This window comes from Triticum urartu, chromosome 4A (genome assembly GCF_056163025.1).
Source record: "Triticum urartu cultivar PI428250 chromosome 4A, HENAU_Tu73, whole genome shotgun sequence".
Taxonomy (NCBI): domain Eukaryota; kingdom Viridiplantae; phylum Streptophyta; class Magnoliopsida; order Poales; family Poaceae; genus Triticum; species Triticum urartu.
This window is the reverse complement of record NC_141876.1, coordinates 129433192-129447012: the sequence shown is the minus strand read 5'-3', so window position 1 is coordinate 129447012 and position 13821 is coordinate 129433192.

Genomic DNA, 13821 nt, shown 5'->3' with positions numbered 1-13821 from the left:
AAAATTCTACGCACACACATGATCATGGTGATGCATAGCAACGAGAGGGGAGAGTGTTGTCCACGTACCCTCGTAGACCGAAAGCAGAAGCGTTTGCACACCGCGGTTGATGTAGTCGTACGTCTTCATGATCCGACCGATCAAATACCGAACGTACGACACCTCCGAGTTCAGCACACGTTCAGCTCGATGACATCCCTCGAACTCCGATCCAGCTGAGCTTTGAGGGAGAGTTCCGTCAGCACGACGGCGTGGTGACGATGATGATGTTCTACCGACGCAGGGCTTCGCCTAAGCACCGCTACGATATTATCGAGGTGGACTATGATGGAGGGGGGCACCGCACATGGCTAAGAGATCCAAGAGATCAATTGTTGTGTCTAGAGGTGCCCCTGCCCCCATATATAAAGGAGGGAGGGAGAGGCCGGCCCTAGAGGGGGCGCCCCAAGTGTGGGGAGTCCTACTAGGACTCCCAAGTCCTAGTAGGATTCCCTTTCCTTTCCGGAGTAGGAGAGAAGGAAAGAGGGGGAGAGGGAGAAGGAAAAGGGGGCTGCACCCCTTGTCCAATTCAGACCAGAGGAGGGCGTGCGCCTCCTTCCTTTTGACCTCTCTCCTCTATTCCCGTATGGCCCAATAAGGCCCAATACTTCTCCCGGTGAATTCCCGTAACTCCCCGGTACTCCGAAAATACCCGAATCACTCGGAACCTTTCCGATGTCCGAATATAGTCGTCCAATATATCGATCTTTACGTCTCGACCATTTCGAGACTCCTCGTCATGTCCCCGATCTCATCTGGGACTCTGAACTACCTTCGGTACATCAAATCACATAAACCCATAATATAACCGTCATCAAACTTTAAGCGTGCGGACTCTATGGGTTCGAGAACTATGTAGACATGACCGAGACACGTCTCCGGTCAATAACCAATAGCGGAACCTAGATGCTCATATTGGCTCCCACATATTCTATGAAGATCTTTATCAGTCAAACCGCATAACAACATACGTTGTTCCCTTTGTCATCGGTATGTTACTTGCCCGAGATTCGATCGTCGGTATCTCAATACCTAGTTCAATCTCATTCCCGGTAAGTCTCTTTACTCGTTCCGTAATACATCATCCTGCAACTAACTCATTAGTTACAATGCTTGCAAGGCTTATAGTGATGTGCATTACCGAGTGGGCCCAGAGATACCTCTTCGACAATCAGAGTGACAAATCCTAATCTTGAAATACGCCAACTCAACAAGTACCTTCGGAGACACCTGTAGAGCACATTTATAATCACCCAGTTACGTTGTGATGTTTGGTAGCACATAAAGTGCTCCTCCGGTAAACGGGAGTTGCATAATCTCATAGTCATAGGAACATGTATAAGTCATGAAGAAAGCAATAGCAACAAACTAAATGATCATCGTGCTAAGCTAACGGATGGGTCAAGTCAATCACATTATTCTCTAATGATGTGATCCCGTTAATCAAATGACAACTCATGTCTATGGTTAGGAAACATAACCATCATTGATTCAACGAGCTAGTCAAGTAGAGGCATACTAGTGACACTATGTTTGTCTATGTATTCACACATGTATTATGTTTCCAGTTAGTACAATTCTAGCATGAATAATAAACATTTATCATGAAATAAGGAAATAAATAATAACTTTATTATTGCCTCTAGGGCATATTTCCTTCAGTTTCCCACTTGCACTAGAGTCAATAATCTAGTTCACATTGCCATGTGATTTAACACCAATAGTTCACATCACCATGTGATTAACACCCATAGTTCACATCGTCATGTGACCAACACCCAAAGGGTTTACTAGAGTCATAATCTAGTTCACATTGTTATGTGATTAACACCCAAAGAGTACTAAGGTGTGATCATGTTTTGCTTGTGAGAGAAGTTTAGTCTACGGGTCTGCCACATTCAGATCCGTATGTATTTTGCAAATTTCTATGTCAACAATGCTCTGCACGGAGCTACTCTAGCTAATTGCTCCCACTTTCTAAATGTATCCAGATTGAGACTTAGAGTCATCTGGATCAGTGTAAAAATTTGCATCGACGTAACCCTTTACGACGAACCTTTTGTCACCTCCATAATAGAGAAACATATCCTTATTCCACTAAGGATAATTTTGTCCGTTGTCCAGTGATCTACTCCTAGATCACTATTGTACTCCCTTGCTAAACTCAGTGTAGGGTATACAATAGATCTGGTACACAGCATGGCATACTTTATAGAAACTATGGCTGAGGCATAGGGAATGACTTTCATTCTCTTTCTATCTTCTGCCGTGGTCGGGCTTTGAGTCTTACTCAATTTCACACCTTGTAACACAGGTAAGAATTCTTTCTTTGACTGTTCCATTTTGAACTACTTCAAAATCTTGTCAAGGTATGTACTCATTGAAAAACTTATCAAGCGTCTTGATCTATCTCTATAGATCTTGATGCTCAATATGTAAGTAGCTTCACCGAGGTATTTATTTGAAAAACTCCTTTCAAATACTCCTTTATGCTTTCCAGAAAATTCTACATTATTTCCGATCAACAATATGTCATTCACATATATTTATTAGAAATGTTGCAGTGCTCCCACTCACTTTCTTGTAAATACATGCTTCACCACAAGTCTGTATAAAACTATATGCTTTGATCAACTCATCAAAGCGTATATTCCAACTCTGAGATGCTTGCACCAGTCCATAGATGGATCGTTGGAGCTTGCACATTTTGTTAGCACCTTTAGGATCGACAAAACCTTTTGGTTGCATCATATACAACTCTTCTTTAAGAAATCCATTAAGGAATGTAGTTTTGACATCCATTTGCCACATTTCATAAAATGTGGCAATTTGCTAACATGATTCAGACAGACTTAAGCATCGCTACGAGTGAGAAAATCTCATCGTAGTCAACACCTTGAACTTTGTCAAAACCTTTTTCGACAAGTCTAGCTTTGTAGATAGTAACACTACTATCAGCGTCCGTCTTCCTCTTGCAGATCCATTTATTTTCTATGTCTTACCGATCATCGGGCAAGTCAACCAAAGTCCACACTTTGTTCTCATACATGGATCCCATCTCGGATTTCATGGCCTCAAGCCATTTCACGGAATCTGGGCTCATCATCGCTTCCTCATAGTTCGTAGGTTCGTCATGGTCAATTACCATGACCTCCAGAATAGGATTACCTTATCACTCTGGTGCAGATCTCACTCTGGTTGACCTACGAGGTTCGGTAGTAACTTGATTTGAAGTTACATGATCATCATCATTAGCTTCCTCACTAATTGGTGTAGGAGTCACAGAAACAGATTTCTGTGATGAACTACTTTCCAATAAGGGAGCAGGTACAGTTACCTCATCAAGTTCTACTTTCCTCCCACTCACTTCTTTCGAGAGAAACTCCTTCTCTAGAAAGGATCCATTCTCAGCAACAAATATCTTGCCTTCAGATCTGTGATAGAAGGTGTACCCAACAGTTACTTTTGTGTATCCTATGAAGACACACTTCTCCGACTTGGATTTGATATCAAGATGAAACTTTTTCACATAAGCATCGCAACCCCAAACTTTAAGAAACGACGGCTTAGGTTTCTTGCTAAACCACAGTCATACGGTGTCGTCTCAACGGATTTAGATGGTGCCCTTTTTAACGTGAATGCAATTGTCTCTAATGCATAACCCCAAAACGATAGTGGTAAATCGGTAAGAAACATCATAGACTGTACCATATCTAATAAAGTACGGTTATGATGTTTGGACACACCATTACGCTGTGGTGTTTCAGGTGGCGTGAGTTGTGAAACTAGTTCGCATTGTTTCAAATGAAGACCAAACTCGTAACTCAAATATTCTCCTCCACGATCAGATCGTAGAAACTTTATTTTCTTGTTACAATGATTTTCCACTTCACTATGAAATTATATGAACTTTTCAAATGTTTTAGACTTATGTTTCATCAAGTAGATATACACATATCTGCTTAAACCATCTGTGAAGGTCAGAAAACAATGATACCCGCCGTGAGTCTCAACACTCATTGGACCGCATACATCGGTATGTATTATTTCCAATAAGTCAGTGGCTCGCTCCATTGTTCCGGAGAACGGAGTCTTAGTCATCTTGCCCATGAGGCATGGTTCGCAAGCATAAAAAATGATTCATAATCAAGTGATTCCAAAAGCCCATCAGCATGGAGTTTCGGTGCCACAAATATGTTGCACTATCATTATTAACTTAGCATCTTTTGTCTTCAATATTATGAATATGTGTATCACTATGATCGAGATCCAACGAACCATTTTCATTGGGTGTATAACCATAGAAGGTTTTATTCATGTAAACAGAACAACAATTATTCTCTAACTTAAATGAATAACCGTATTGCAATAAACATGATCAAATCATATTCATGCTCAACGCAAACACCAAATAACATTTATTTAGGTTTAACACTAATCCCGAAAGTATAGGGAGTGTGCGATGATGATCATATCAATCTTGGAACCACTTCCAACACACATCGTCACTTCACCCTTAACTAGTCTCTGTTCATTCTGCAACTCCCGTTTCGAGTTACTACTCTTAGTAACTGAACCAGTATCAAATACCAAGGGGTTGCTATAAACACTAGTAAAGTACACATCAATAACATGTATATCAAATATAGCATTTGTTCACTTTGCCATCCTTCTTATCTGCCAAATAGTTGGGCCAGTTCTGCTTCCAGTGACCAGTCCCTTTGCAGTAGAAGCACTTAGTCTCAGGCTTAGGTCCAGACTTGGGCTTCTTCACTTGAGCAACAACTTGCTTGCCGTTCTTCCTGAACTTCCCTTTCTTTCCCTTTGCCCTTTTCTTGAAACTATTGGTCTTGTTAATCGTCAACACTTGATGCTCTTTCTTGATTTCTACCTTCATCGATTTCATCTTCATGAAAAGCTCGAGAATCGTTTTCGTCATCCCTTGCATACTATAGTTCATCACGAAGTTCTACTAACTTGGTGATGGTGACTAGAGAATTCTGTCAATCACTATTTTATATGGAAGATTAACTCCCACTTGATTCAAGCGATTGTAGTACCCAGACAATCTGAGCACATGCTCACTGCTTGAGCTATTCTCCTCCATCTTTTAGCTATAGAACTTGTTGGAGACTTCATATCTCTCAACTCGGGTATTTGCTTGAAATCTTAACTTCAACTCCTGGAACATCTCATATGATCCATGACGTTCAAAACGTCTTTGAAGTCCTGATTGTAAGCTGTTAAGCATGGTGCACTAAACTATCAAGTAGTCATCATATTGAGCTAGCCGAACGTTCGTAATGTCTGCATCTGCTCCTGCAATAGGTCTGTCACCTAGCGGTGCATCAAGGACATAATTCTTCTGTGCAGCAATGAGGATAATCCTTAGATCACAGATCCAATCCGCATCATTACTACTAACATCTTTCAACTTAGTTTTCTCTAGGAACATATGAAAAATAAAATAGAGGAGCTAAACGCGAGCTATTGATCTACAACATAGATACGCTGATACTACCAGGACTAAGTTCATGATAAATTAAAGTTCAATTAATCATATTACTTAAGAACTCCCACTTAGATAGACATCCCTCTAATCCTCTAAGTGATCACGTGATCCAAATCAACTAAACCATGTCCGATCATCACGTGAGATGGAGTAGTTTCAATGGTGAACATCACTATGTTGATCATATCTACTATATGATTCACGCTCGACCTTTCGGTCTCAGTGTTCCGAGGCCATATCTGCATATGCCAGGCTCGTCAAGTTTAACCTGAGTATTCTGCATGTGCAACTGTTTTGCACCCGCTGTATTTGAACATAGAGCCTATCACACCCGATCATCACGTCGTGTCTCAGCACGAAGAACTTTCGCAACAGTGCATACTCAGGGAGAACACTTATACCTTGATAATTTAGTGAGAGATCATCTTATAATGCTACCGTCAATCAAAGCAAGATAAGATGCATAAAAGATAAACATCACATGCAATCAATATAAGTGATATGATATGGCCATCATCATCTTGTGCTTGTGATCTTCATCTTCGAAGCACCTTCATGATCACCATTGTCACCAGTGCGACACTTTGATCTCCATCGTAGCATCGTTGTCGTCTCGCCAACTTATGCTTCTACGACTATTGCTACCGCTTAGTGATAAAGTAAAGCATTACAGGGCGATTGCATTGCATACAATAAAGCGACAACCATATGGCTCCTGCCACTTGTTGATAACTCGGTTACAAAACATGATCATCTCATACAATAAAATATAGCATCATGCCTTGTCCATATCACATCACAACATGCCCCGCAAAAACAAGTTAGACATCCTCTACTTTGTTGTTGCAAGTTTTACGTGGCTGCTATGGGCTGAGCAAGAACCGTTCTTACCTACGCATCAGAACCACAACGATAGTTTGTCAAGTTAGTGTTGTTTTAACCTTCTCAAGGACCGGGCGTAGCCACACTTGGTTCAACTAAAGTTGGAGAAACTGACACCCTCCAGCCACCTATGTGCAAAGCACGTCAGTAGAACCAGTCTCACGTAAGCGTACGCGTAATGTCGGCCCGGGCCACTTCATCCAACAATACCGCCGAACCAAAGTATGACATGCTGGTAAGCAGTATGACTTATATCGCCCACAACTCACTTGTGTTCTACTCGTGCATATAACATCTACGCATAAAACCTGACTCGGATGCCACTGTTGGGGAACATAGTAATTTCAAATTTTTTCCTACGCACACACAGGATCATGGTGATGCATAGCAACGGGAGGGGAGAGTGTTGTCCACGTACCCTCGTAGACCGAAAGCGGAAGCGTTTGCACAACGCGGATGATGTAGTCGTACGTCTTCACGATCTGACCGATCAAGTACCGAACGTACGGCACCTCTGAGTTCAGCACACGTTCAGCTCGATGACGTCCCTCGAACTCCGATCCAGCCGAGCTTTGAGGGAGAGTTCCGTTAGCACGACGGTGTGGTGACGATGATGATGTTCTACCGGCGCAGGGCTTCGCCTAAGCACCGCTACAATATTATCGACATGGACTATGGTGGAGGGGGGCACCGCACACAGCTAAGAGATCCAAGAGATCAATTGTTGTGTCTAGAGGTGCCCCTGCCCCCGTATATAAAGGAGGGAGGGAGAGGCCGACCCTAGAGGGGACGCGCCAAGTGTGGGGAGTCCTACTAGGACTTGGGAGTAGGAGAGAAGGAAAGAGGGGGAGAGGGAGAAGGAAAAGGGGGTTGCACCCCTTGTCCAATTCGGACCAGAGGGGGGCGCACACCGGCAAATCCTAAACGGCGCCCGCTGCGCCCGTTTCTTCAGGTTTCGCAAACGGGCGCACACCCCTCCGCCTCGCTGGGCCGGCCTGTTCTACTTTGTCTTTTTTTCTGTTAAAACATTCTGTTAAAACGCAAAAACTAAGAGGTGGCGTGATTCGAACCGTGGTTGCCACATTTACCGTACACTAAGGTCAACCAACTGGCCACCCCCGCCACATGTGTTTCGTAACTGCTTTTTCCTTCATTTGTTCTTTCCTTTTCCTTTTTTCTAGCAATAGTTCTCTTCGTTTTCTTCTTTTTTTTCTCGGAACAACTTTTGTTTGGTTCTTTTTTCTTTTAACTAAATGCATGAATATTTTTTAAAATTCATGAACTATTTTTCAAAGGTGATGAAATTTTTATTTTTCTTGTTTTCAAAAATGCGTGAACGTATTTTATAATATTTGATGAACTTTTTTCAAATTTAGTGAACTTTTTTCAAATTTAATGAACTTTTTTCAAACTTGATGAACTTTTTTCGAAGTTGATGAACTATTGTTCAAATTTGATGAACTTTTTTCAAACTCAATGAACTTTTTTCGAAGTTGATGAAATGTTTTTCAAATTTGATGAACTTTTTTCAAAATCAATGAACTTTTTTGTAACTCAATGAACTTTTTCATTTTTGATGAACTTTTTTCATGATTTTGTTTTCAAATTCGACCACCGATATTTCTTTCGAGAAAAGTTCGTGAACATTTTTGAAAAACGATGAGCTCCTTTTCAAATTCATGAACTGTTTCCCAAATTAGTGTACTATTTAATTTTTAATGACTTTTTGTATTTGTGTACTTTTTTGAATACATTAACTTTTTCGTATTTGTTCTTTTTATTTTAATATGCGAGTTTTTTTTAATATGTGAACTTAATTTTTTTGTTTACTTTGAAAAACACATATTCCAAAAATGTTTTGAAATAATTCAGGAATCAAAGTGCTACAGTACATGATATACCTTTTTTTTGAGAAACCAGTAAACGATATAACTCTGCTCTTAAATTGTTTGTCGTGTAATTAGTCGGTAGTACCTAGTTGGCGTGGTGGCTAGCCGTGCTCGATCGTTGTACTCGCGGCACGAGTTCAATCCACCAGATCGCTACTTATTGTGTTATTTTGTTTGCCCTGGGAGCGAGCGAACAATGTTGCTGGGCCGGCCCATGTACCACCACCTTCGAGCGCCAGTAATCAAAACCGGCGCTCAGGAGCTCCTGCGCGCACCTCCTTCCTTTTGGCATCTCTCCTCTATTCCCGTATGGCCCAATAAGGCCCAATACTTCTCCCGGTGAATTCTCGTAACTCCCCGGTACTCCGAAAATACCTGAATCACTCGGAACCTTTCCGATGTCCGAATATAGTCGTCCAATATATCGATCTTTACGTCTCGACCATTTTGAGACTCCTCGTCATGTCCCTGATCTCATCCGGGACTCCGAACTACCTTTGGTACATCAAATCACATAAACTCATAATATAACCGTCATCAAACTTTAACCGTGCGGACCCTACGGGTTCGGGAACTATATAGACATGACCGAGACACGTCTCCGGTCAATAACCAATAGTGGAACCTGGATGTTCATATTGGCTTCCACATATTCTACGAAGATCTTTATCGGTCAAACCGCATAACAACATACGTTGTTCCCTTTGTCATGGTATGTTACTTGCCCGAGATTCGATCGTCGGTATCTCAAAACCTAGTTCAATCTCGTTACCGGCAAGTGCTACCTATTGAGCACTGCATTGGTTTTCCCCGAAGAGAAAGGGATGATGCAGCAAAGTAGCATAAGTATTTCCCTCAGTTTTTGAGAACCAAGGTATCAATCCAGTAGGAGGCTACGTGCGAGTCCCTTGCACCTGCACAAAACAAATAAATCCTGGCAACCAACGCAAATAGGGGTTGTCAGTCCCTATAACGCCACTTACGAGAGTGAGATCTGATAGATATGATAAGATAATATTTTTGGTATTTTTATGATAAACATGCAAAGTAAAATAAAGGCAAAGTAAATAGCAAAGGAAATTACTAAGTAGTAGGACATTAATATGATAAAGATAGACCCAGGGGCCATAGGTTTCACTAGTGGCTTCTCTCGAGAGCATAAGTATTCTACGGTGGGTGAACAAATTACTGTTGAGCAATTGACAGAATTGAGCATAGTTATGAGAATATCTAGGTATGATCATGTATATAGGCATCACGTCCGAGACAAGTAGACCGACTCCTGCCTGCATCTACTATTATTACTCCACTCATCGACCGCTATCCAGCATGCATCTAGAGTATTAAGTTAAAAACAGAGTAACGCCTTAAGCAAGATGACATGATGTAGAGGGATAGACTCATGCAATATGAAGAAAACCCCATATTATTATCCTCGATGGCAACAATACAATACGTGCCTTGCTGCCCCTACTGTCACTGGGAAAGGACACCGCAAGATTGAACCCAAAGCTAAGCACTTCTCCCATTGCAAGAAAGATCAATCTAGTAGGCCAAACCAAATTGATAATTCGAAGAGACTTGCAAAGATAACCAATCATACATAAAAGAATTCAGAGAAGATTCAAATATTATTCATAGATAGACTTGATCATAAACCCACAATTCATCGGTCTCAACAAACAGACCGCAAAAAGAAGATTACATCGAATAGTTCTCCACAAGAGAGGGGGAGAACATTGTATTGAGATCCAAAAAGAGAGAACAAGCCATCTAGCTACTAACTATGGACCTGTAGGTCTGAGGTAAACTACTCACACTTCATCGGAGGGGCTATGGTGTTGATGTAGAAGCCCTCCGTGGTCGATGCCCCCTCCGGCGGAGCTTCGGAACTGGCCCCAAGATGGGATCTCGTGGATACAGAAAGTTGCGGCGGTGGAATTAGGTTTTCGGCTCTGTATCTGATCGTTTGGGGGTACGTGGATATATATAGGAGGAAGGAGTATGCCGGTGGAGCAACAGGGGGCCCACGAGGGTGGAGGGCGCGCCTGGGGGGGGGGGGGGCGCTAGGCGCGCCCCCTACCTCGTGGCCTCCCTGTTGGTTGCTTGACGTAGGGTCCAAGTCTCCTGGATCTTGTTCGTTCCAAAAATCACGTTTCCGAAGGTTTCATTCTGTTTGGACTCTGTTTGATATTCCTTTTCTTCGAAACCCTAAAACAGGCAAAAAAACAGCAATTCTAGGTTGGGCCTCTCGTTAATAGGTTAGTCCCAAAAATAATATAAAAGTAGACAATAAAGCCCAATAATGTCCAAAATAGTAGATAATATAGTATGGAGCAATCAAAAATTATAGATAAGTTGGAGACGTATCAAGCATCCCCAAGCTTAATTCCTGCTCGTCCTCGAGTAGGTAAATGATAAAAACAGAATTTTTGATGCGGAGTGCTACTTGGCATAATTTTAATGTAATTCTTCTTAATTGTGGTATGGATATTTAGATCCGAAAGATTCAAGACAAAAGTTCATATTGACATAAAAATAATAATACTTCAAGCATACTAACAAAGCAATTATGTCTTCTCAAAATAACATGGCTAAAGAAAGTTATCCCTACAAAATCATATAGTCTCGCTATGCTCTATCTTCACCACACAAAATATTTAAATCATGCACAACCTCGATGACAAGCCAAGCAATTGTTTCATACTTTTGACATTCTCAAAACTTTTTCAATCTTCACGCAATACATGAGCGTGAGCCATGTATATAGCACTATAGGTGGAATAGAATGGTCATTGTGGAGAAGACAAAAAGGGAGAAGATAGTCTCACATCAACTAGGCGTATCAACGGGCTATGGAGATGCCCATCAATAGATATCAATGTGAGTGAGTAGGGATTGCCATGCAACGGATGCACTAGCACTAGTGCAGAACCGGTCAATAGCACCGGTTCGTAAGGCCATTTAGTGTCGGTTTGGTAACCGGTGCTAAAGTGTAGGCACTAAAGGCCCCCCTTTAGTACCGGTTCAGCGCGAACCGGTGCTAAAGGGCAACCACGTGGCACGAGCCAGCTTCGGGGGCAGGGAGCCCTTTAGTACCGGTTGGTGTCACCAACCGGTATTAAAAGGTTGGGGGGGTTGGGTTTATGATTTCTTTTTCATTTAATTTTGTGTTTTCCATTTATTTATTTTTCGTTTGCTAGTATTTTATGATACTACATATTGTACACGTTATGCATATATATAAATAGAATTTCTAGTAGAACCGATCATAATATATATATCATCGAATGTCTCACAACCACCATTAATTAATTCACACATATATACACACATGTATATATATACAACTTCTCCTAATTGGTGCCTTCGGAGCCAGTGCCATTAGCCTAGCTAATTGGTGCCTTCGGAGCACGATAACAATTGGAAGTGGTTCATGGGGCGGTAGCGGGTAATAGTATTCTCCTTTGGGATCTATGACCTGGTCGAGCAAAAATCCCGCTATTTCCTCTTGAATTGCTTCTATGCGGTCCTGTGCTAGGAGCTTGTCCCGCACCTCTTTGAACTGTTAAGAAGGAGATCAATATGCATGTGTGACTAGATATCGATAATGGTGTAAAAATTTTGAATAGTGTTCTGACAATCGATATCATACCCACTCCTGTCTTTGAGATTTGCTCCTTTCGGACGCCATCATGTGAATGTTCTCGCAAACGTAGTATGCACATAGATCATTCCCCGGCGCCTGCTTCAGGGCCTTTACAAGAATGGAATTTGATCAGATAATAATTAATCAAGCATGATAATTAAAGAGATGGCAGCTAGCTAGTACTACTTAATTACTTACCTTGGGTCGATACCATTTCAGATTTTGTTTCCATGGGCCTGGAGTGGCCCTGATGAACTTTGCCCAAGCCCTGCCCGCCGATAAAGAAAATGAATAAATGGGTTATTAAATAGTTGTTATCAAGAAATGACAAACTAATTAAATAGGCCGAGATATAGTTAATAATGATTGAAATTACCTGTTGACTATCCCCTTCACGATGGTGTAGTCACCTGCTTTCTTAAGTAGTGAGTCTAGTACTTCAACTGTTCCTTCATCAACTTTAATGATGAACAAGATCCAGTGAAATCTGCATGCACACATGTTTGCATGTCTTAATTAAGCGGGCATATGTAAGCAAAAACATGTAGCTAGCTAGTAGGGAAAAACAGAATTTGTAGTACAAGACAGTGTGACTCACTGGAAGTTGTAAGGATGTAGTATATCTTCATTGTATTTGAGTTCCTTGAAGAACTGTAGCATGCTTTCCTCTACACTTTTTTCGTGATATGGATCTATTTTCCATGTGTATTCATTAATGGTATTTGGGTCAACGAACCCAATGCCATAGCGTCCACCTTTTTTCATTTCATAAATCTTCATCCTGCATAATACCACAAAAAAGAATATAGTGAGGATAATTACAGGTAATGATTGATCAAAATGATCACTACAGCTAGCTTGAGACTTAAATTACAGAAAGAAATCACTTACAGACAATAGCAACTGATGATAGATTTTTCGAGTGCGTCTTGATTGTATAGCTGAAATAGTTCTGAATACTCAACGGTCACAGCTTTCTCATGGTAGTAATGATCCTTGTTGACATTCACCATGAGGGACTCTCGATTGGAAATCTTGGTAATGTCCATGTACCATTGATGCAATTCATACATTCTCGTTGGGAGCTTATGGACCTCCTCTGGCTCGACCAAAGGTTGGCCCCGGGCATATTTCCGTTTTATTTCCTCCTCTCTAGTCGGAGACATGGGCTCGATATCGAGGAGTTGTCCAACAGTGATCCCGATCGATTCAGCCTGTGCAATATGCTCCTCGGTTATTACCACATCGCCCACCCCAGGAACGTTAACGGTTTGCCCACAATAATATTGGGCGCGCCTACTCTCATGTGTTGTTGGCACAACAAGCGGGGGGATTGATTGCGCCGCCTGTTCTCCCAGCTGGGGAACGGTTTTACCGCTCCTTTTGCCAGCTGATTTGCTCGAGCTCGAGCTCGCCTCTTTATGTAGACGTGCTCGATTTAACTTCTTGATGTGGCGTTCATAGTCTGTGTCAACAGGCTTGGGAGCTGGTGCTCTAGCCATACGAATGAAGTGGTCAATCTTTTCCACAGGCACTTTCTCCCTTGGCGGCGGTGGCGGTTTTGGTGCAAAATGGGCTTCCACCTCGGCCTTCGATATGGCTACGTTTTCCTCCTCGGACTTGTCGTAAGGCCTCTGCGGAAGAGGCGCGAGGCTTGGACCATATTGAAATCGCTTGCCTCCGCCTGTACCTCCAGTACTACCTCGACTTGTACCACTACGCACCATAGCTAAGGAGGCTCTCTTCCATGATTGCTGAGGCGGCGAACACGGCTGACGTGGCTGAGTTGGAGGAGGAGGAGTGGCCTGAATTTGTGCCGGACTTGGAGGAGGAGTGGCCTGAAGCTGTGC